The following is a 22,915-nucleotide window of genomic DNA, read 5'->3' on the forward strand; positions in this document are numbered from 1 at the left end:
TTGCGGCTTTAAGAGTAAGAGGGAAATGGCTCATACTCAGAGTTGGTGCACAAGGTTCAATAAGGTTCCACGCTTCACCTCGAAGTACATGGATTGGTATCATGCTCAATTGCATGGATCACGGAGAATGTTTGGTCACCATGGTGAGATTCTTCTTTTTAAACCGCCCGGATGGAAACATATAGCTCAAGACGGAGGCGGATTTAAAAGCAAGGCTTGGGATCCTACAGTTTATTCTGACATTCGTCACCCCGGGAGTCTGAAAATTTGTCTGAAGCTGCTCAGAAGCTTTACATGCCTAGTATGGGACCCCGGAGGCTATTGGCATTCCAAGCACTGGTGGAGATTTTTGGACGAATTTAAACATAAGCCGCCATAGCAGGAAGCTCCTACAATGTCCAACTTAAGGACTTAAACTAAAAGTGCTAGGTGGGAGACAACCCACCATGGTATGGTCGCTTCTTTTTCAATTTATTTCTTGTTAATTGCTTTCATTTTTATTTCCTTTTCATTTTACTTCATTGAACCTGGAATCATGCATAGCATTCATGTTAATCATTGCATTATGCATCTATCATACACATAAAAAAAATGCCACGCGACGCAACTGCATCAGCGACACGTCCGCGTCGCAAGGAGAGGAGAGAAAATAAAAACGAACAGAGAGTCACGCTGGAGCGTGGCTGGAGGCGTGCTAATGGCACAAATCGTCCCACACGACCGCGTCGCTGACGCGACCGCGTCGCTGACGCGACCACGTCATATGGGAATAATGGCCTCCCACGCGACCGCGTGCCCCACGCGGCCGCGTGACCAGGATTTCAACGTAATAATGGTGCACAGCCGAAAGTTGTGCTAGAGTGGTGTTGGACTGGCGCTGGACGCACAGTCCATCTCACGCGACCGCGTGCACCACGCGGCCGCGTCACATCCTACTAAGTGGCCACTCACGCGATCGCATGCCCCATGCGATCGCGTCACCCAGATTTTTGGCAACATGCAATTTAAATAGAGAGTTGTGCAAGCGCGAGGCTGCCCTGGCACCAGCAGCATAAAACGGGTCACGCGATCGCGTCAATCAGTTTAAGCGCAAGTCGCGCGACTGCGTGCCCCACGCGATCGCGTCGATTGCGCCGCACAGCTTATCCTAATTTGCCAAATATCTTATCTTTTCTTCTCCAATCCTAATTTCTTCTATCTTTTCTTCTTTCTTCTTTCTTTCTTACTCTTCTCATTCCTCTTATCTTTTATTTTATTTTATTTATTTGCATACTTTCATTCATTGCATTTTAATTTTGTGCATATTTTTATTTTCTTTTCTAAAACTATTGGTGTTCAAATGTTCTTATTCAACTGTTATATCTTTTATGGTATTATCTTGGTGCTTAGTGACTTGTTTACACTGTTGGGTAATATTATTTAAATCAATGCTATTCTTTTATGATATTTGAATTCCTTCTTGCATTGACATGAACTTATATTGATATTTTACCCACACTCCTTCCCTTGGTTGCATATTCTGCACCACTGGTATGCCATGGCTTCTATTGTATTCTCATGTACATGTTGAAGCTTCCATGTAAATGAGACCCTTTTCATTTGGCATTAACCTAACCATACTTCATTTATTTTCTTATCTCTATTACTGGGTTACTTTTTCTTCCCTTTTTCTTTCAGGATGGCCACTCGGAAGGGAACTAGAAGGCGTTTGCATGAGAAAACAGACAAGTCCATCTGCACAATCCTTGGAGAAAAGCATCAGTTGGAGCAACCCGTCCACCTGCACATCTCAGCATGCACCGAGGACGGTGCAATCTTTAAGTGTGGGAAGGTCGATACCGATCTCCATGGGTTAGTTACTCCTCTATCTCAACACCAATGATTTATTTTCCTTATTCATTGTTGCATTTGAATGTTTGATTGCATATTTGTTTAATTTTTTGCATATTTTACCACTTGGTTAAAGTAATAAAATTCTTTTAAGACCATATCTTTGAAAAAAATTTCACTAATTTAAATTTAAAAAAAAAGAAAAAAAATTTTTATGTTAAAACTTGTTTGAAGTTGTATTTGGAACATGGTTTTTGAGCCAAAGAACACACAACCTGTGAGATTTGAGCTTATTTATATGGTTACATTATTTAACCATAAATATTTTATTCCTGTGTGTTTCCTTCTCTATGATTGTAATCTATTTTTTTGTTCCATTCTATATGTCCAATATTTAGTGTATTTACATGCTTGCATATGATTGAGGCCATTGTTTGATTTTAGCTCACTTATCCCAAAATTAGCCTACCTTTTACATCACCCTTGTTTGCCCCCTTGAGCTTTTAAATCCCTTCTGTTTTATAACCACATTACTAGTCTTAAGCAGAAAAACAAAATAAGAATCCCAAGTTGAATCCTTGGTTAGCTTAAGATAGATATTGTGTAAAATTTAAGTGTGGGAAATTTTATGGGAACATGGGATGATATGAAAAAGTAGGGAATTAAATTGAATAAGTTATTTGAAAATTTGGGAAGTATGCTCATGTGAAATCAAAATAATTAAATTACCATGTGCATTGAAGAAAAATATATTAAGTAATTAAATAAGGGGATACAAAAAAAAATAGAAGAAAAGAAAAATGAAAAAAAAATACCCCAAATGCAAAATAAAAAAATCAATGCACATGGGACAAAATTCAAAAAATAAGTTTGATACATGAGCATGTAATACAAAAGTGGGAAAAAATTTTGGGTAGCTAGGTAAAGTATTTTTAAATTATATAAAGTATGTATATGTTAGGTGAGATCTTAGACTAATCAAGGATTCACTTTGTTAGCTCACTTAGCCTTATATATATATACCCTCACCCTTACCTTAGCCCCATTACAACCTTGAAAAGACCTCATGATGTTTGCATTACTACATTAAATTTTTGTTGATTGGTTAGATGAAGAACAAGGTTTAGAAAGCATGACTAGAGAAGAGTAGAGTGAATTACCCTATACACTTGAGAGATTAGAGTGATATACACTTCCAGTGAGGGTTCAACGATTAAATTCTATGTTCCCTGCTTTCATGAGCTGTCTTCTTACAAGTTCACTTGCTTTTTATTGTATGATTTGAATTAGTGGAAATTGGTTTGTATTTGTCTTGGAGAACTTATTTACTCTTAACCAAGTAAGTAAAAGCATTTAGCATGTAGTTGCATTTCATACCATTCCTCTTCATCTTTATAGCTTCTCTTGAGCTTAGCATGATGACATGCTAGTGTTTAAGTGTGGGGAGGTTGATAAACCACTATTTTATGGTTTATCTTGTGCTCAATTGAGTGGATTTTATCAACTCTTTACCCACTTATTCATACTATTTGTATGGTTTTATATTTTCCTTCCTAATTATGTGCTTTGATTGAAAACATGTTTCTTTGGACTTATATTTGCTAATATTAATCCTCTCTTATTACCATTAGACACCTTGATATGTGTGTTAAGTGTTTTCAGAGATTATAGGGCAGGAATGGCTCAGAGGATGGAAAGGAAGCATGCAAAAGTGGAAGGAATACAATAAGTTGGAAAAATTGCTAAGCTGTTCAGCCTGACCTCTTCGCACTCAAACGGCTATAACTTTAGCTACAGAGGTCCAAATGACGCGGTTCTAGTTGCATTGGAAAGCTAACGTCTGGGGCTTCAATTTAATATATAATTTGCTATAGTTGCTCCGACACCAATTGATGCGAACGCGTGGGTCACGCGGACGCGTGACCTGGCCCACACCCAATCTGCGCGGCCGCTTGGACGACGCGGCCGCGTCACCTTTCCGTGACCTGAACGTAACAGAAATCGCAGGGGGCAATTTCTGGACTGCTTTTGACCCAGTTTTCAGCCCAGAACACACAGATTAGAGGCTATAAAGTGAGGGAATACATCCATTCATAGGGGAGCTCGCCAATTTTCACCTTCCATGATTTAGATTTAGTTTGAGAGAGGCTCTCTCCTCTTTCTCTTAGGATTAGGATTAGGATTTAGGACTTCTATTAGTTTGTAAGAGTGACTCTCGATCCAGGTTTAATATTTACTTCAATGCTTTTATTCGTACCTATAATTGTTGCCAACTTGACTTATGAAACCTTTCCATGTTATGATTTGAATTAATGATTATTTGAGGTATTTCAGTTATTGATTGCTTTCTCCTTAATTTGTGTTACCATTGCTTTCTATCTAAGGATATTTTTATTCCAACAATTTTACTTTTTTCCCTTTTGGTCTTGGTTAAGAAATCAGTAACTCAACATTATTAAACTCACCATAATTGATAATCGTTATCTTGCTAATTGAATTGAACTTCAATAATCCCAACTTTTTCTTAGGAAATAAATAGGATTCGAAGGTCAAACTAATTAGTCCCTTGACTTTCCATTACTTTAGTAAAGGTTAACTAAGTGGAATTTAGATTCAACTTTCATTATTGTTGAGAGAAATAACTAAGTTGGACTTCCAATTTCTCTTTTCTTGCCAGAAGTTTACTTTAGAGTATTTATTTACTTTATGGGCCCTCTACTTCACTTGTCATTTAAATCACTTGCCTCTCACCTTCTAAACCCCGATTACAACCTTTATAGCCAATAATAAGAACATACTTCCTTGCAGTACCTTGAGAAGACGACCCGAGGTTTAAATACTCAGTTATCAATTTTAAGGGGTTTGTTACTTGTGACAACCACAACTTTTGTAAGAAAGGTTGATTGCTTGGTTTAGTAACTATACTTACAACGAGAGTTTCTATAACCTCTAAACCATCAATCCTCAGTTCTTCAGATCGCCAATAACGTCTTCGAAGCCATCATAGCCCATGTTAAATACCACGTTAACTACACTAACGCTCCAAAAAGGGCAATTGGCCACATTAAGAGTCACGTTAACTCAGTTAACGTGAACTCTAACGTGGAAGAGAAAGATAATGCCAACGTTAGTGACACTCACCTTTGTCACTAACATTGGACTAAGCCCATATTGGCTACGTTAAGAGCCACGTTAACTTAGTTAACGGGAACTTTAACGTGGAAGGAGCAAGGAATCACCAACGTTAGTGACACTCACCTTTATCACTAACATTGGACTAAGCCACTATGAGCCACGTTAGTTGCCACGTTAATTACATTAATATGGAAGCTAACGTGGATGAAAGGGATGATGAGCCAACGTTAGTGACACTCACCTTTGTCACTAACGTTGGAGATGGCAATCAACACCACGTTAGTGGTCACGTTAATGTAATTAACGTGAGGCACTAACATGGAAAAAGGGCGTTTTGGAGTGTTAGTGAAAAAGGTAGGTGTCACTAACGCTCTCGAAGATTTGGCAAGCCTATGTTAAAGGTCACGTTAACTATACTAATGTGAACTCTAACGTAGGGAGAAAGGGGTACTCTCAACATTATTGGGAAAGGTAAACCCCAGTAACATTTACGATGGGCCAAGAGGCAACGTTAGTGGTCACGTTAGTGCCACTAACGTTGAAGTTAATGTGGACCATTTTGGGTTAGGAACGTTAGTGAAAAAGGTAATTGTCACTAACGTTCTCGACACCACATTTTCACTTAACGTTAACACCACTAACGCCCTAAGCTAAAGTCCATGCCTACTGCACACTTTCTCTGCAAGTGAAGCTGAGCCCACTAAAGATGATAACTGCTTCAACTCAAGATCAAAAGGCCCATATCCAAGACTTGAAGAGCCAACTAGAAGATCAGAAGAGTAGTATAAATAGGAGTAATTTTGAACTAGAGAAGAACTTTTGGATTGGGAGAACTACTTTCTGTATAATTTTACTTTCTCTGTAACTTCTAGTTTTACTTTCAGAATGCACTCTCCATCTTTGTTTTCCATTCTCAGAGCCATGAACAACTAAACCCCTTTCATTGGGTTAGGGAGCTCTGTTGTAATTTGATGGATCAATAATAGTTTTCATTATTCTTCTTCTTTCTTTTCTCTTGATTTTAATAGAAAGCTTTCAATCTTCATCCAATTGGGTAGTTATCTTGGAAAAGAAGCTATTCATACTTGGATCTCTTCAGAACCTTGGAAGAGGAATGAAGAGATCATGCTAGAAATGCTTTCTCATGTTGGACCAAATTAGGGTCTGGATGGATATAGTGACATGTAATCCTACCAACACCTTGATTTGGAAATACATGTGGTATAATCAGTGACAATACTTCATCTCTTCTCATGAGCAATTGGACCAAGGAATTGGCTATTGATCAAGATTTGAGAGATTGAATTACCAAGGAATTGGAGTTCAATCACTTAAGATTGCCAAGGAGATCAATGAATGCATTGATTGAGGAAGAGATGAACATAAACTTGATCCGGAGAATGCAACATCTCCTAAGCCCAATGAAACCCCCTTTTCTGATCTTACCCATTCTCTTTAATTTCTGCAATTTACTTTCATGCTAAATTCCCCATTTCCCATTTAAGATTCTGCAATTTACTTTTTGTCATTTATATTCAGCTCTTTATTCCCAGCATTTACATTTTCTGCTATTTACTTTCCGCCATTTAATTTCTTGCAACTTTCACATCAAATTCTGCTTAGCTCGACTAGAACATTCCTCTAATTAAAGTTGATTGACCAATCAATCCCTGTGGGATTCGAACTCACTCTATTGTGAGTTTCTACTTGACGACAATTCGGTATACTTGCCGAGGGAAATTGTTGAGAGACAAGTTTCCGTGCATCAAGTTTATGACGCCGTTGCCGGGGATTGATTTTGTATCAACAATGATTAAATTGGTGGATAACTAGATTGAGCATTTTTATTTCTTTTGTTTGATTTAATTTCATTTGAGTAATTTACTTTCAGTTTTAGTTATTTCCTTCCCTTTACCCTTTACCCGTTTGTGGTGTTATCTGTGCATTTTTTTTACTATTTAGTTCACTGACCCACTAACTGTTTGATATATTGCATCACTCACACTAACAGCATTTCTAACAAGAATACTCTCTGCATCTACCCCCTTCTTGCTTTTGCCTTGTTGGTTGTATGACAGGTAGAGGAAGCGGGGCTTCAACTTCCTTTGATTCTGAACCTGAGAGAAACTTCCTTAGATTAAGGAGGGAAGCAAGAGGAAAGAGAGTAGTTCGTACGGAGGAAGAAGAGGAGTATTTTGAACTAGACATGGATGAGAATATGGAGAACCATCATGAAGAAGAGGCTCACAACCATGGCAGAGAAGGCCCAGTGCATCATGCTGGGCAAGAGAGAAGAGTTCTAGGATCCTACATCAATCCAAACCCAGGAAACTGTGGAAGTAGCATCCAAAAGCTAACCATACATGCCAACAACTTTGAACTAAAGCCACAACTCATCACCCTTGTTCAGAACAACTGTTCATTCGGAGGAAGTGTTCAAGAAGATCCCAATCAACATCTAACCACCTTCCTGAGGAGATGTGACACTGTGAAGTCTAATGGTGTTCATCCTGACACCTACCGACTACTTCTATTCCTTTTCTCACTCAAGGACAAGGCATCTAAATGGCTAGAATCCTTTCTGAAGGAGAGTTTAACAACCTGGGAAGATGTGGTGAACATGTTCTTGGCGAGATTCTATCCTCCTCAAAGAATCAACAGGTTGAGAGCTGAAGTTCAAACTTTCAGGCAACAAGATGGTGAGACTCTATATGAAGCATGGGAGAGGTTTAAGGATCTGACAAGAAGGTGCCCACCAGATATGTTCAATGAATGGGTGCAGTTACACATTTTCTATGAAGGTCTTTCTTATGAATCAAAGAAGGCAGTAGACCACTCATCCGGGGGATCTCTGAACAAGAAGAAGACCATTGAAGAAGCCATAGATGTAATTGAGACTGTAGCTGAGAATGACTACTTCTATGCTTCTGAAAGGGGCAACACTAGAGGAGTAATAGAGCTAAACAATGTGGATGCACTACTAGCTCAAAACAAGATGATCACCAAGCAGCTGGCTGACCTTACCAAGAAGATAGAGAGGAGTCAAGTAGCAGTAATCACCACCTCAACAGCAGCTCAAGAAGGAATAAATGAAGAAGCAGATGGTGATCAGGAACAAGCCAACTACATTAGAAATCTACCTAGGCAGAACCATGACCCATACTCCAAGACTTACAATCCTGGTTGGAGGAACCACCCAAACTTTGGGTGGGGAAATCAACAAGACCAAGGCCAAGATCAGAGACGCCACAACCCCAACAACAATGCAGCTCACCAACATTCCACACACAGATCATATCAGCACCCACTTAACAACACACCTCAACATCCATACCAAAGCCAAAATGGCCCTTCCCATCCCTCCAATCTCAACTCACCATCATCAGAAGAAAGACTATCAAGGATTGAGACTCTACTTGAAGGCATATACAAAGAGATTCAAGATAACAAGGTGTTCAAAGAGGAGGTGCGAGCTAATCTTAAAAACTAGGGAGACACCATTCAGAGGCTGGAATTTCAAGTGGGATGCCTCTCTGAAAAGATTCCCAAACCTACTGATAGCTTCCCAAGTGACACAGAGAAGAACCCGAGAGGTGAAGCAAAGAAGGTTAGATGGGAAGATTGCAAGATGGTCACTATAAGTGATAAGGGGACTGAGGAAGAGCCGAACAAACCATTAGAACAACCTAGAGATACATCAGTAGAGAAACAGGAAGAGGATCACCAAAAAACGAAAATTTCACAGAAGGAGCTGTTGAGACTCTATGCACCCTTTCCCCAAAAACTCAAGGGTGGTGTAGAAAAGAGAATATACTCAAGGTTTCTTGACATGTTTGCATCTCTCCAAGTAAACATACCATTCATCAAGGCCCTCCAACAAATGCCCTCATACATTAAGTATATGAAGGAGCTGCTGACCAGGAAAAGCTCACTCAAAGGAGGGCAAACAATAGTGATGAATAAGGAGTGTAGTGCTCTCATTCAATCAGAGATGCCTACAAAAAGGAAGGACCCAGGGAGTTTTCACATCCCCTGTGCCATAGGAGAAACAATGTTTGACAAAGGACTCTGTGACCTAGGAGCAAGCATCAACTTAATGCCTTTATCCCTTATGAAGAAGCTGCAGATCAATGAGCTAATGCCCACAGACGTAGTCATTAGGCCAGCTGACAAAACTCAAAAATAAGTAGTAAGAGTGGTTGAAAACGTGTTGGTAAAGGTTGGGAACTACTTCCTTCCTACAGACTTTGTCATATTGGAAATAGAAGAGAGTCACCTTCACCCAATCATATTGGGAAGACCATTCCTAGCTACAGCCAGAGCGCTCATAGATGTGGAGCGAGGAGAGCTAATATTGACGATACATAACGAACAACTCGCATTCAATGTCTTCAAACCCTCACAAGAAGCAGATCAGGAAAGCAAGGAACCAAGGAAAGAGCACGACAAAGCACTGGTGGAAGAAACAAGCATTGAATCACAGGGAATCCCTTTGGTTGATGAACAAGATAATCAGCAACTGTCACAGCTTAAGGAAAATCAGAAGGAACCTAAACCACCAGAGTCATATGAGACCAGCAACAACATTTCCTTGAAAGAAGAGGCCACAAAGAGTAGGGCAACATCAAAAGGAACGAAGAGGAAGGCACCAAGGGGATGGAGGAACAAGAAGATCCCTACAGAGGATTTCTCTCCAGGGGATAAAGTGATCTCAGCTTACTTCCTAGATAACCCACCTCATCTCCCCACCATCCCATCTCAGCTACCTAAGGTTTTCACCATCAACAAAGTTCTCTCCCTAGAGCATGTAGAGATCCTTGATGAAGCCAATGGATATAGGTTTACTGCAAGAGGGGAAGATCTGAAGCATTACCAACCACCCTGACAAAGGGCAGAACGTCAAGCTAGTGATGCTAAAGAAGCGCTTCATGGGAGGCAACCCATGTTTTATATGCTTTTAAAAGTAGTTAATAATGCAAGGTTCATGAAATCCAAATCAACTCTGACATATACTTGAATGAATCCTTTTATGCAACATATAGTGAAGAACAAGTTTGGTGTTCAAGGCACACTAAGAGAACATGAATGCAATTCATATCATGTCACTCTTAGAACCTTGAACAATTCCTTTTACTCCACATGGCCACAAACTAAGTTTGGTGTTACCAATGTTGCATACATGGACAATCAATCAGTCAGTTGGTTTGTACTTATGAATAGCACTTAGTCAGTTAACAACAAAAAAAAATTTTAAAAAGTAGTTACTCTTTCTTTTCTTTTAAATTTTTCCACCACTTTTCACAAATTCATTAATCATATCCCTTTATTTGTAGGAGAATTGATGGGACAATTGAAGAAGGAGGATTCGGCCACCACAAAAGGATAAGTACTATACACGTGTTTTCAAGGGGGATGCATTGGGAAATGTTGCCATGCAACATTGGAAGAGTGACACGCTTGGAAATCGAACCAACCCCCCTTCATAAAGTTGATGATCCTTGTTCTCATCCCATGCTAAACCCCATCCGTTCATCACACAACCACTCCATCAATCCACACCTTTCATTCACTCACCATCTCCCTATATAAAGTGGTTCCTAGTCTATACTCCCTTTCACATTCCAATTTCCATCCTCTACACTTCCCACTTTCAACACCCAACTCTTCTTACCCCATCAAAAACACTCTCACTCACTCCCTTCACTACACCCCATCTTAACCGGCCGAAGCCAATTATCCACACCCTTTACACCTTCACATATTAACAATCACTTATGGCATCATCAAGCTCTAAGAGAAGAAAAGGGAAGGAGCCGATGGAGCGACGCCCTTTCGATGAGAAGAAATTCAAAACCTTTCACCATGCACTGTAATATGGATGGATGGTTGAGAAGGAGATCATATATGAGTTAGGTTTTCAAGTCAGAAAAACTGAGTGCCCCGAAATCACAGAGAAGGTGGAGAAGAGAAGATGGGAGCTCCTTACTGATCCAGTCATAAAAGTAAATGCAACTCTTGTAAGAAAGTTTTATGCAAATGCAGTCAGGTATGATAAGGCAGATGACTCCTATATAAGCTTCGTGAGAGGGGTAACCGTGGACTTTAGCCCCATGAGCATCATAAGGGCATTAAAGCTACGAGCCACACCCTTTGCAGAAGAAAGCTATCACTCCATAATAGATGGCAGCCCCAATCATGACCAGATTGTACAAGATATATGCGTGCGAGGAGTTGATTGGGTACGAGATCCTCAGGGGAAACCCAAGTTCATCAAGAGAGGGGACCTCACCCCTGAGGCAAAGGGGTGGTTTAAAATTGTAAGGAGATCCATCCTTCCTGCTGGGAATAACTCAGAGGTGAATCTTAAGAGAGCAACAATGGTGCAATGTATACTTAAAGGGAGAGAGATCAAGGTCCATGAACTTATAGCTCAAGGTATTAGGAAGATGGCTGAAAAGAGCGATTCTGGAGGAAGCTTAGGCTACCCCGGCACTATTTTTTGTTTGTGTGACAGGGCTGGGATGGTGTTCGAAGATGAGGACCCCGAGTGGATAAAAGTGGGCATCCCAATTACTGTCCGACGGATGCATGCGGTTGCATCTCTCCTACCTCAACGAAAGCCAAGAAAGAGGCCAGCCCATCAAGTAGTAGAAGGACAAAACTTAGAGGAGCAAGCCCCTTTAGACATGCACCATCTACAGGAAGCCATTGATGGCTTATCTAGACAATACTTGGAAAATCAAGGGGCACAGAAAGAGTTGCAACTACAGTTGGTAAGCCGTCAAGAAGAATTACTCTCTGGATGGATGAATCAACAGGGGGAATGGTAAAAGCAATTGATGGAGCAGGAACTAGAACAAGGAAAACATTGGGGTGAATCCTTCCACAGGATAGAGCAAAGGCAAGATCAACAACAAGAAGCCATCCAAAAGCTAATCAACATCCAAGCACATCAAGGTGCACACATACATGATATGCATCAGAAACAACTGGAACAGGCAGAAATCTTTGACGAATACAGAGCGTTTGCAGAAGGAGTTTACATGAACGAGACTGGACATCATGTAAACACTCAAGCCAGGCTCGGGTACTTAGTTGGACAACTACCTGTACTGCACCCGGGAATCACAAGATATGAAGAAGTAAAGGATGAATTAGCGCGAGAAGAAAGAGAGAGGGTAGATAAGAGTCATGAATCAGTAAGGAAGGCACTTGAGGAGTGGAAGAAAGCCAGACTAGCACGGATACGAGGAAACACAAGTGGACACAAAGAGGACAAACAAAAGGGAGAGCATGAGCACCCCCATGAGTAAAAGGTGGTGGAGTTCCCTCTTTGTTCCATATTTTTCAAAGCTTTAAATAAGGAAAATCATGTATGAAATAGAACATGTTTCCATGGTAGTTTAGAATTTTAAATTCTGCCTTTAAGTTGTCATTGCTTAGGTCTATGCTTGCTAGTCTAATGTCACTGCTGCATCTTCACCTTGCTACTTGTATGCTTATCCTTTTGAATCAAATAAAAAGAGAATGTATGCTATGAAAGACAACTATCTATCCTGAAAGACAACTATCTATCCTTTAGAATGTATGCATCTTCATATTGTGGAGTAAGTTCCTAAATTTGTGGTGTGGTAATAGATTAGCTAAGTTGGTTCACCAACAAGGTAGGAAGGCAACTATCTATCCTGAAGTCATATGCTTGAAACACACCCCATGAGACTAGCTAAATAACAAGATCCTAATAAGAAATAGGAAAAGAACAATAAGAGTTGAAAAAGAAAGAAAAGTAATAAGAAATAAGGCTAGGCACTAAGGGCTTGAATCTTGAGGGATGTGTCTGTGGTGCTCTTGTACCAAGGATCTGGTTGGATGAATAAGTTCTTAGGAGTTCTTCATCACTTGATAACTTGGGTTAACTAACCCGGGATTATCAACTGAAAATCCACTATCAAGAGCAACCTTGCTACAGAACATTTAGTAACCCAAAGAGGTGCTGGACACCAAGGCCTCAAGGAAAGAAAATAACAAACCATGTGCCTGTGGTGTGCATGTATGGGGGAGAGAGACTTGAGGGAGTAAGTCCTTAGGGGTGTTTCAACACCTATCACCTTGAACCAACTGGTTCGGGAGTGTTGGCTGAAAGCTTATTTTAAAGAGTCGCCCCCTCATAGAACACTTAGCCTAAGAATGCAATGAACCTTGAAAAGACAAAGGGGTCAATAAATAAAAGTCTCAAAGGGTGCAATTAAGTGAGTATTCTGTAACAACCCTGATTTTCGAGTACATGAGATCTCTTCTGAAACTACGGATTTCTCCAGAAGATCAGTAAAGGGAACACCTCTGTTATATCATCAAGCATCTCAATCCTCATTATCATTATGTCATCCTTAAGTTTGAACCTCCCCTGAGGCAAGCTCCATAATGTAATCGCGAAGAACCTTGTTTTTGAACTGTATTGGTTGGCAGTTTTGATTCTGATTTTCGTAAATAGTCTCTGTTTAATGAACCGGACTCGATTCATGAGAGGAGAGAGATAATAGTATAATATTATCATTATATTAGTATTAGAAAATGCTTGAATGACATTATAAGGTTACCTGGTCTGTTTTTGTTAAAAACATAAAATCGTTTTAACCGGGTTTACGGTTTACTGGTGCAGCTTAGCACCAGCACTCTCTGATGAATTTAGCAATGCTAAGGCCTCATTATACATGTTCTATTCTCATAATAAATATGTTACTAGTGTCATTCATGCTAGTATCTCAGAAAATAATTTTTAGAGATCTTTTTACGAGTGTTCCGATACACCTAGTTTTAGTAGTTGTACACTAGAGATATTTTAATATTATTTTAATCCACCTCCAAGCCAACCAATCACAACTCACCTTACACCCCCAAGACCTCCAAGGCTGTCTCATTTCATCATTTTGGCCGAAAATAACAAGAGAGAAAAGAGAGAAACTTTCATGAACACTTAATCTTCAAAGCTTGATTTCTTCTGAACTAAAACTCAAATCAAAACTCCGATTTCACCAAAATGATCCTCTCTTCTTCCTCTACATAACCATGTAACTTATCAAGGATGGAAATAAGGTGAGACGGCTGTCTCCCTCCCATTTCAATTCGGTTTTCAAGGAAAACCATGCAAAACATGTGTTTTCTTGATGTTCTTCCTTAGGAATCATGCTTAACTTGACTTGAGGGCCAAGAAACGTGAATTTCCTGTAAGTCTAAGGTGAGATATCTCTTCCTAACATACTGAGTGAGATTTGGTCAGTTGAGATTTTTTGGATTTAAAGTTGTTCTTGATGTGATTTAGGAGGAAAAAGTGCTTAAGGACCACCTGAAAGTTTAACCGAATTAGGAGCAGCAAAACCAAGTAGGGATTGACGAATTTAATCTTGATTGATTGTGTTTGAGTTGTGTGATTATGATATGGTTTGTCTGTGCTTGAAATTGATTGTTTGTATGAGTAATTCTTCTTGAAATTTTGGTGAAAATTTGATGAAATTTGATGAAATTCAAGCTATGAATGTGTGTTCTTGTGGCTGCTAGAAAATGAAACCCTAGAGCGTAAATTGAGGTTCAATTTGTGTTAAAATCATGTAGAAAAGATGGGGTTTTAGTGGCTGGAAATTTATTTTGAATTTTGGTAAAAATCGGTTGCTGAAAAGACTGAAAAACGGGTAAAAACAGAGAAAGAATTTGAAGAATATACGAAGAACACAAAGAACACTTTGAGTGTGGTGAAGAACATTGAATAACACCTTTTAGATCTTAGAAAGGGCAAGGAAGTAAAATTTTTGGTGTTTAAGGGGTTATATGGTAATTTCTGGAAGTTAGGGTGGTAAAAGTAGAAATATTAAAAGTTACGGGTGGTAAAAAGTGAATTTTAAAGGTTAAAAGTAAAAGGTAAGTTAATTTTCGAAAATTTAGTATTAAAATAATAAATAATAATAAAATATTAAATAATAATATTTAATTAAAAATAATATTTTAATAAAAATAATAAAATAATATGGAAAAGGCAGTTTTCTGTAAAAGCTTTAGAAAGACAACTTTAAGTGCAGAATCTCATAATTACCTTCGTAAAACACTTAGGGAGTGGTAATAACATGATAGTGAGGCAAAGATAAAGAAAAGATAAAAAGTTAAAGAAAAGATAAAAAGCAAAGAAAAAGTCTGTAAAATTTTAATGACAGAAAAACAGACAGAGACTAGTGAACGAACTAGGGCAACTTAGTTAGTACTTGAGTTGCGACTAGGGTTAGGTGTTATATGAAAAGTTAAACTGTTTCAGTATACACTTAATGAACCTATACCTGGGATAGGCTAACTATTCATACCGAAATTTACATAAGCTTTAAATACACATGTTAAACAGAGAAATCAGAGCAGAAAAAAGTAACACAGAGCACAGAGTAACCAGAGTAAAGTAAAGAGATACAAAGAGAAAAGAATAATATGATAAAGAGAAATGATTTGAGCCAAGATATTGTAAAAGTGAAAGATGTAAAATTTGTACAGTATGATTGAACAGAGAAAGAAAGAGGTACTGCATAAGAATGTGAAAATGATGATGAATAATGAGAATGATGATGAATGATGATAATGAGAATGATTATGTAATGATCTGCTGCGTGAAGGCAGTCAGTTAGATAGTGGTACGACCACAGAAAGTTTTCCAGTGTTACACAGCTATTGAGAGCAGAACCTGCAACTGATAACCTGGGATCACTTGCAGAGGATATTAATTCATACACGGCTAGAATGCTGCACCTGTAAGGCAAGGATTGCTTACAGAGAATATGATTTTATACACGGCTGGAATGCCGCCACCTATAAGGCAGAGTTTGCTTACAGAGAATATGACGCATACGTCGGTTAGTGAGAACTGTACCTATGCTTACTGGAAAACCATACCCGTTTCAACTGCTTCGGGTTACGTCGGGAGCGGGTAGAAACCGACAGATGAGCTCATTACCTGCGCTAGGGCTAGACATACATCATACTTGGTTGCGCATTTCCTTTGTTATGATTGTGGTATAAATGTATGCTTTCCTTGTTTGTATTCCATTATCTGCGCTTGTGTTATTTTCTTGTATTCTTCTGTTTGTGTTCTGCTATCTGTTTTTTCTATCTTCTCTACTTATCTGTGTTTTCTAATTACTGCTTCTTTGTATTCTGCTAATAGTCTGCTAAACAACATAGAATTAATGAACGTAACTAATAACCCTGACCCTACTAAGAACTCCCCAGTTCTTAACCCTTCTTTCTCCCTTCCCCCTTCAGATTGAAGTAAGAGTACCTTACCATAGTTCGCTGATGACCATTCGCAAGAAGAGGATTCTGCTCTAGATAGTCTTCTGAGTCTAGGGTGAATATCGTTCTCTGTTTATATGTATATACTGTGAGACCAGCCAACATCTGCACCCCGTTTGTATGCGTACTTTAACCTAAATCCTGTGTAGGAGATTCCTATTGTGTGGCTACTTCATGAGGCACCAGAGAGACGTCCTGTGGAAAAGTCTGATCGTACAGAGGAGTAGCAGACGATGTTCTATCTTTTGATGACGTTCCACCTGACTTGAGTTTTGAAGACCTAGAACGTACTTTCCCTCGCTTTAGTAGTTTAGAGGGACTAGGTGAGTATAAAGTCTAGGCTAGCCTAGGTGCCAGCTTAGGGACCTCTTGAACAGGTCAAGACCTGGGATGTTGTATGTATATACATGTATATAGATATTATTTAGCTATATCTAGGGGTGTTCTAACTAACAGTCTATATTCTAATAAAGGCTGAATCACCGAATGTTGTCAACTACTTGTGATGTATTTATGTGTGGTTGTTTATAACTGTTTTATCTGTTATTATTTGTGAATTGATTATAAATGATTCTGTCTATTAATCTAAACATTTTCAAATAAAAAATACACCTCGCAAATTAACTACGCTTTTAACAACGAATCAGGCTCATATGATAAATAATAGATAATAATTAGGAAGACAAATTGGTAGCGCTCAGTTTCTGGTATGATCTAGACATATTGAAAATTAGGTCGTTACAATTTGGTATCAGAGTAGTTCGTTCCCAGTAGAGCCTGGGGAGTGGACTGACTATGCTTCATTTCATACTCTATTGTGTGTCTCATGCGTATAGGATATCCCAGTGATATATGTTGCATGATTGTTTCTGTGTTTTCATTTTGGGAATGTTCACACTTGACTTGAAGTGTTAAGACTGATCACCTTAACAATGATTGTTTGGTGTGAACAGGACTACAATGGGTTCACGGAGACGAGGCGTACGGGAAAGAATTCCTAATGTTAACTACGAGAGGGAACAGGAAACGTTTATGGCTACCATGCACAATGCGGCTGAAGTAGTGCGTGAAGCTGCGGTAACAGCGGCTAGGGCTGTTGAACGTCTTGGAGTGAGAAATGGGAATGATGAGAATAACTTAGGGCATCCTGAAAGACCTATGACCCTTGCGACCTTTCTGAAGGTTAATCCGCCTAAGTTCAAGGGTACACTCATTGCGACTGACGCTGATAACTGGTTTCGAGGTATTGAACAATCACTGAGAGCGTAGCATGTTCCGGAAGGACAACACGTGGAGTTTGCTACTTATATGCTCGAGGGAGAAGTTGAGTACTGGTGGTAGGGGATACAGCAACTGCTATAACGTAATGAAGGTGACATTCCTTGGGATATTTTTAAAGATGAATTCTACAAGAAATATTTCCCAAGAGTAGTGCGTGATGCTAAAGAGATAGAGCTTATGCAGCTGAGGCAAGGGGATATGACTGTTGCTGAGTATGCTCGTAATTTCGATGACTTGTGTCGTTTCTCTAAGATCTGTCAAGGGAATCCTGCTGACTTTGAAGAATGGAAGTGCTTGAAGATTGAAGGAGGCCTTCGTGATGATATGATGAGATCAATAGTTCCGCTGGAGATACGTAATTTTGCTTAATTAGTCAACAAGAGCAAGTTAGTGGAAGAATGTATTAAGAAAGTGACTGTGGCCAAGGTGAGTCTCCAAGGATTTCCACCAAGGCATCTTAGCAATCATCAGGCAGTGACGTTAGGATTTTATGTTGTTAAAGAATTTCATAAAAACAGTCGCGTTGTAGATATAGTCTCTAAACCAATAGAAAGCCCTTCGTACAAACGTTTTGGTTGTCAGAAGTAACAAACCCCTAAATAAATTGATAACCGAAGTATTCAAACCTCGGGTCGTCTTTTCAAGGAACTGCAGGGAAGTATGTTCTTATTATTGGTTATGGAGATTATAAATTGGGGTTTTGAGAATGAGGAGCAAATGGTTTAATTAGCAATTAAAGTAAATGAAGAACAAGTAATTTAAATGGCAAGTAAAATAAATAGATGACTGTAAATAAACTTTTGGCAAGGTATGAGAAATTAGAGGTCCTATCCTACCTATCCTTATCAATGATGATGAGAATTAAATCTTAATTCTACTTTGTTAACCTTTACCAAGGTAAAGGGAGGTCAAGGGATTAATTGGTTTGATCTTCGAATCCTATTTATTTCCTAAGAAAATATTGGGATTATTGAAGTTCAATTCAATTAACAAAGATAACAATTATCATTCATGTTTGAGTTTGATAACTCTTGAGTTACTGATTTCTTAACCAAGACCAAAAAGGAGAAAAGTAAATCTACTGGAATAAAAATGTCTTCAGATGAGAATAACAATAATGTAAATAAGAGAAAGCAATATTAAACTGAAATACCTCAAATAACATTAATTCAAAAGAGTAATCTTTAACACGAATGTAGCATAAGCCAAATAGGCAACATAACTAATATAAGCATTAAAGTATCTGAAAGTAAGAGATAAATATAAAGTAAAAGAACATTGAACCTGGGATTGAGAGTCACTCCTAAAACTAAGAGAAATCCTAAATCCTAATTCCAAGAGAGAGGAGAGAATCTCCCTCTCAAAACTAAATCTAAATCATGAAAACTAAAGTAAAGTGTTCTCTCTCTTGAATGTATGCATTCCCCACTTCATAACCTCTGGTCTATGCCTTCTGGACTTGGATTTGGGCCAAAAAGGGCTTCAGAATATGCTAGGAGCGTTTTCTGCAATTTCTGGTGCGTGGCCTCTGTCACGCGTCCGCGTGGGTCACACGGTCGCGTCATTCGGAGTTTTCCTTGTCACACGGTCGCGTCAGTCATGCGGCCGTGTCATATGTGTTCTGCTTAAGGCGTGCGGTCGCGTCAGTCATGCGGCCGCGTCGCTGCTTTTCGCACTTGGCATGCGGTCACGTCGCCCATGCGATCGCGTGGATGCCACTTTCTTCAAAAACTTTGTTTTATAATTTCCTTCCATTTTTGTATGTTTCCTTCCCATCCTTTAAGTCATTCCTGCCTTAGAAGATCTGAAACTACTCAACACACTAATCACGGCATTGAATGGAAATAAAGGTAATTAAAATAATTAATTTTAAAGCATAGGAAACATGTTTTTCACATACATCACATAATAAGGAAGGGAAAGTAAAACCATGCAATTAATATGAATAAGTGGGTGAAGGATTGAATAAATCACTCAGATTAAGCACAAAATATATCATAAAATATGGGTGGTTGATGCGATCGCGTGAGTGGCGCGATCGCGTGGAGAGCAAAAAGAGTGAATGACGCGATCGCCTGGGGCATGCGATCGCGTCACTGGAAATTGTGCTAAACACACGAATCCAGCGTCATTTCAGCGTAACTCTCTGTCTCCTTTTGGGGTGTTGTGCAATCCTATGCGACGCGATCGCGTCGCTCACGCTGTCGCGTGGGATTGAGGTTGTGCAAGTGACGCGATCGCGTGAGTGACGCGATCGTGTGGGCATTTTATGCTAAACGCACAATGGCCGCACGATTCCAGCCTAACTTTCTGGACGTTGGATCTTTACGCTGATCTCCAGGTCATGCGGCCGCGTGAATGATGCGGTCGCGTGGGAAGTGTTTTTCGCAATGTGACGCGATCGCATGAGTGATGCGGTCGCATCGCGCACCCTTTTTTTTTAAACTGGTATGCAATTATGCAGTATGTAGAATGCAATGATTAATATGAATGAGATGCAAAACTCCAGGTTCAATAAAATAAAATTTGAAAACAAATAAAACTAAATAAAAAATATTGAAAAAGGAACGATCATACCATGGTGGGTTGTCTCCAACCTAGCACTTTTAGTTAAAGTCCTTAAGTTGGACATTGGATAAGCTTCCTGTTATGGCGGCTTATGCTTAAATTCATCCAGAAATCTCCACCAATGCTTGGAATGCCAATAGCCTCCGGGGTCCCAAACTAGGCATGTGAAGCTTCTGAGCAGCTTCAAACAGATTGTCAGGCTCCTAGGGTGATGAATGTCAGCATAGATTCCAGGATCCCAAACTTTACTTTTGAATCCGCCTTCGTCTTGATCTATACTTTTCCATCCGGGCGGTTTAGAGATTAGATTCTCACCAGGATAACCAAGCATTTTCCGAGATCCATCCGATTGATCATGATGCCAATCCGTGCACTTCAAGTTGAAGCATGGAACCTTATTGAACCTTGTGAACCAGCTCTGAGTACGAGCCATTTCCCGCTTACTCTTAAAGCCGCAGAGAGCTCTAAGCTGACCATCTGTTTCAAGGAAACCATATTCAAGTGGAAAAATACAGTTAAAGGTTAAGGATTGTACCCACTTGAAGCTTGTATTGGGTGGTAATGGCCTTGGGATAAGTGGTTCCAGTGATTCTGTGAGTTCTACTCCCTTGTGCTCTTCTGTGAAATTCTCCACTTCTTTGCAAGATTCTTCAAACGTATCCATGTCCTGATCAAAGCCATCTATGTCTTCCTCATCACTTAAGTCATAGACTGGAGGTTGAGAGAAATCTACCTCCGTATCATCTTCGTATTCACTTGGGAAAGATTCTTCGATCTCAGAGAATTCACTTGCGGATGCAAGCTCATTACTAAGAGAACTTGACTTGTGACTATCATCATCAAGGAAATTTGCTTCTTGGGTTATTCTGTCTAGTTCTTCATGAAAGACTTGCTCTGGGGATTGCGCACAATCCTCCTTAGCATCAACTGTAACATCCTTGACAGAATGCTCCACAACTTTGTATTCCCATGGAAGTTCAGCATCTCCTAAGTCTTCAACCAACTCTTCTTCTTCAATAATGACAGCTTCCTCTACTTGTTCCAGTACGAAACCATGCTCTGTCTTGTCCACTGGAGTTTCTAGTATTTCCTTCATGCTACGCTCTTCATTAGATTGTCCACATGGGGCATTGGGATGTCCTTGAATGTTCGAACGTCTAGAAGATAATTGACTTACTGCTTTCTCCAGTTGATGAAGGGTTGTTTGAAGTCGATTTACTGTTTTCTTGAGGCGAACCTCTGATTCTTGGGGTGATAGATTTGGATATGGCACAGGGAGAAGTGGTGGTGTTTGGGAGTGATTGGATTGGAACTGGGGTAAAGGCGGATCATACGGTGGTGAATGGTGAAAATGAGCTTGTGAGTGTGGTGGTTCGAAGTTATGTTGAGAGGATGGTCTATAAGCATAGGGTGGGGCTTGTTGGTAATTACAAGGTTGTCCACCATGTCTATTTGCTTGGTATGCATTGTAGAATGGTCTTTTTCCATGATATCATGGAGGGTGTTATTGCCTAAAGGGTTGATCAGATCCTCTTGGCTCCATCCATCTTTGATTGCTCTGACCTTGATGCATATTCCTGTTATAACTTTCATACCTTTCAATAACATTAGAACCAAACTCAAAGCGAAAGGGGTGAGAATTCATAGTAGCTAAAAAGAAATAAACAGGGGAAAAATAAAGACAAATAAACGAGTAAAAGAAAAAATATTTACAATAACCAATAATAAGGCACACGATTGCAGTTCCCCGGCAACGGCGCCATTTTGACGTTAGGATTTTATGTTGGTAAAGAATTTCATAAAAATAGTCGCGTTGTAGATATAGTCTCTAAGCCAACAGAAATCCCTTCGTACAAACGTTTTGGTTGTCACAAGTAACAAACCCCTAAATAAATTGATAACCGAAGTATTCAAACCTCGGGTCGTCTTCTCAAGGAACTGCAGGGAAGTATGTTCTTATTATTGGTTATGGAGATTGTAAATTGGGGTTTTGAGAATGAGGAGCGAATGGTTTAATTAGCAACTAAAGTAAATGAAGAACAAGTAATTTAAATGGCAAGTAAAATAAATAGATGACTGTAAATAAACTTTTGGCAAGGTATGAGAAATTAGAGGTCCTATCCTAGCTATCTTTATCAATGATGATGAGAATTGAATCTTAATTCCACTTTGTTAACCTTTACCAAGATAAAGGAAGGTCAAGGGATTAATTGGTTTGATCTTCGAATCCTATTTATTTCCTAAGAAAAGATTGGGATTATTGAAGTTCAATTCAATTAACAAAGATAACAATTATCATTCATGTTTGAGTTTGATAACTCCTGAGTTACTGATTTCTTAACCAAGACCAAAAAGGAGAAAAGTAAATCTAATGGAATAAAAATGTCTTCAGATGAGAACAACAATAATGTAAATAAGAGAAAGCAATATTAAACTGAAATACCTCAAATAACATTAATTCAAAAGAGTAATCTGTAACATGAATGTAGCATAAGCCAATTAGGCAACATAACTAATATAAGAATTAAAGTATCTGAAAGTAAGAGATAAATATAAAGTAAAATAACATTGAACCTGGGATCGAGAGTCACTCCTAAAACTATGAGAAATCCGAAATCCTAATCCTAAGAGAGAGGAGAGAATCTCCCTCTCAAAACTAAATCTAAATCATGAAAACTAAACTAAAGTGGTCTCTTTCTTGAATGGATGCATTCCCCCACTTCATAACCTCTGGTCTATGCCTTCTGGACTTGGATTTGGACCAAAAAGGGCTTCAGAA

General features: G+C 39.2%; 1 non-coding gene across 1 annotated transcript; it reads right to left on the minus strand.

Annotated features, from left to right (window-relative positions):
• Positions 1–7,624: 7,624 nt before the first annotated feature.
• LOC112752162 (small nucleolar RNA R71) lies at positions 7,625–7,731 on the minus strand. The gene has a single exon (XR_003176610.1). It is a non-coding gene; the product is annotated as a small nucleolar RNA R71 (small nucleolar RNA).
• Positions 7,732–22,915: the final 15,184 nt, after the last annotated feature.

Source organism: Arachis hypogaea, chromosome 15 (genome assembly GCF_003086295.3).
Source record: "Arachis hypogaea cultivar Tifrunner chromosome 15, arahy.Tifrunner.gnm2.J5K5, whole genome shotgun sequence".
NCBI classification, from domain to species: domain Eukaryota; kingdom Viridiplantae; phylum Streptophyta; class Magnoliopsida; order Fabales; family Fabaceae; genus Arachis; species Arachis hypogaea.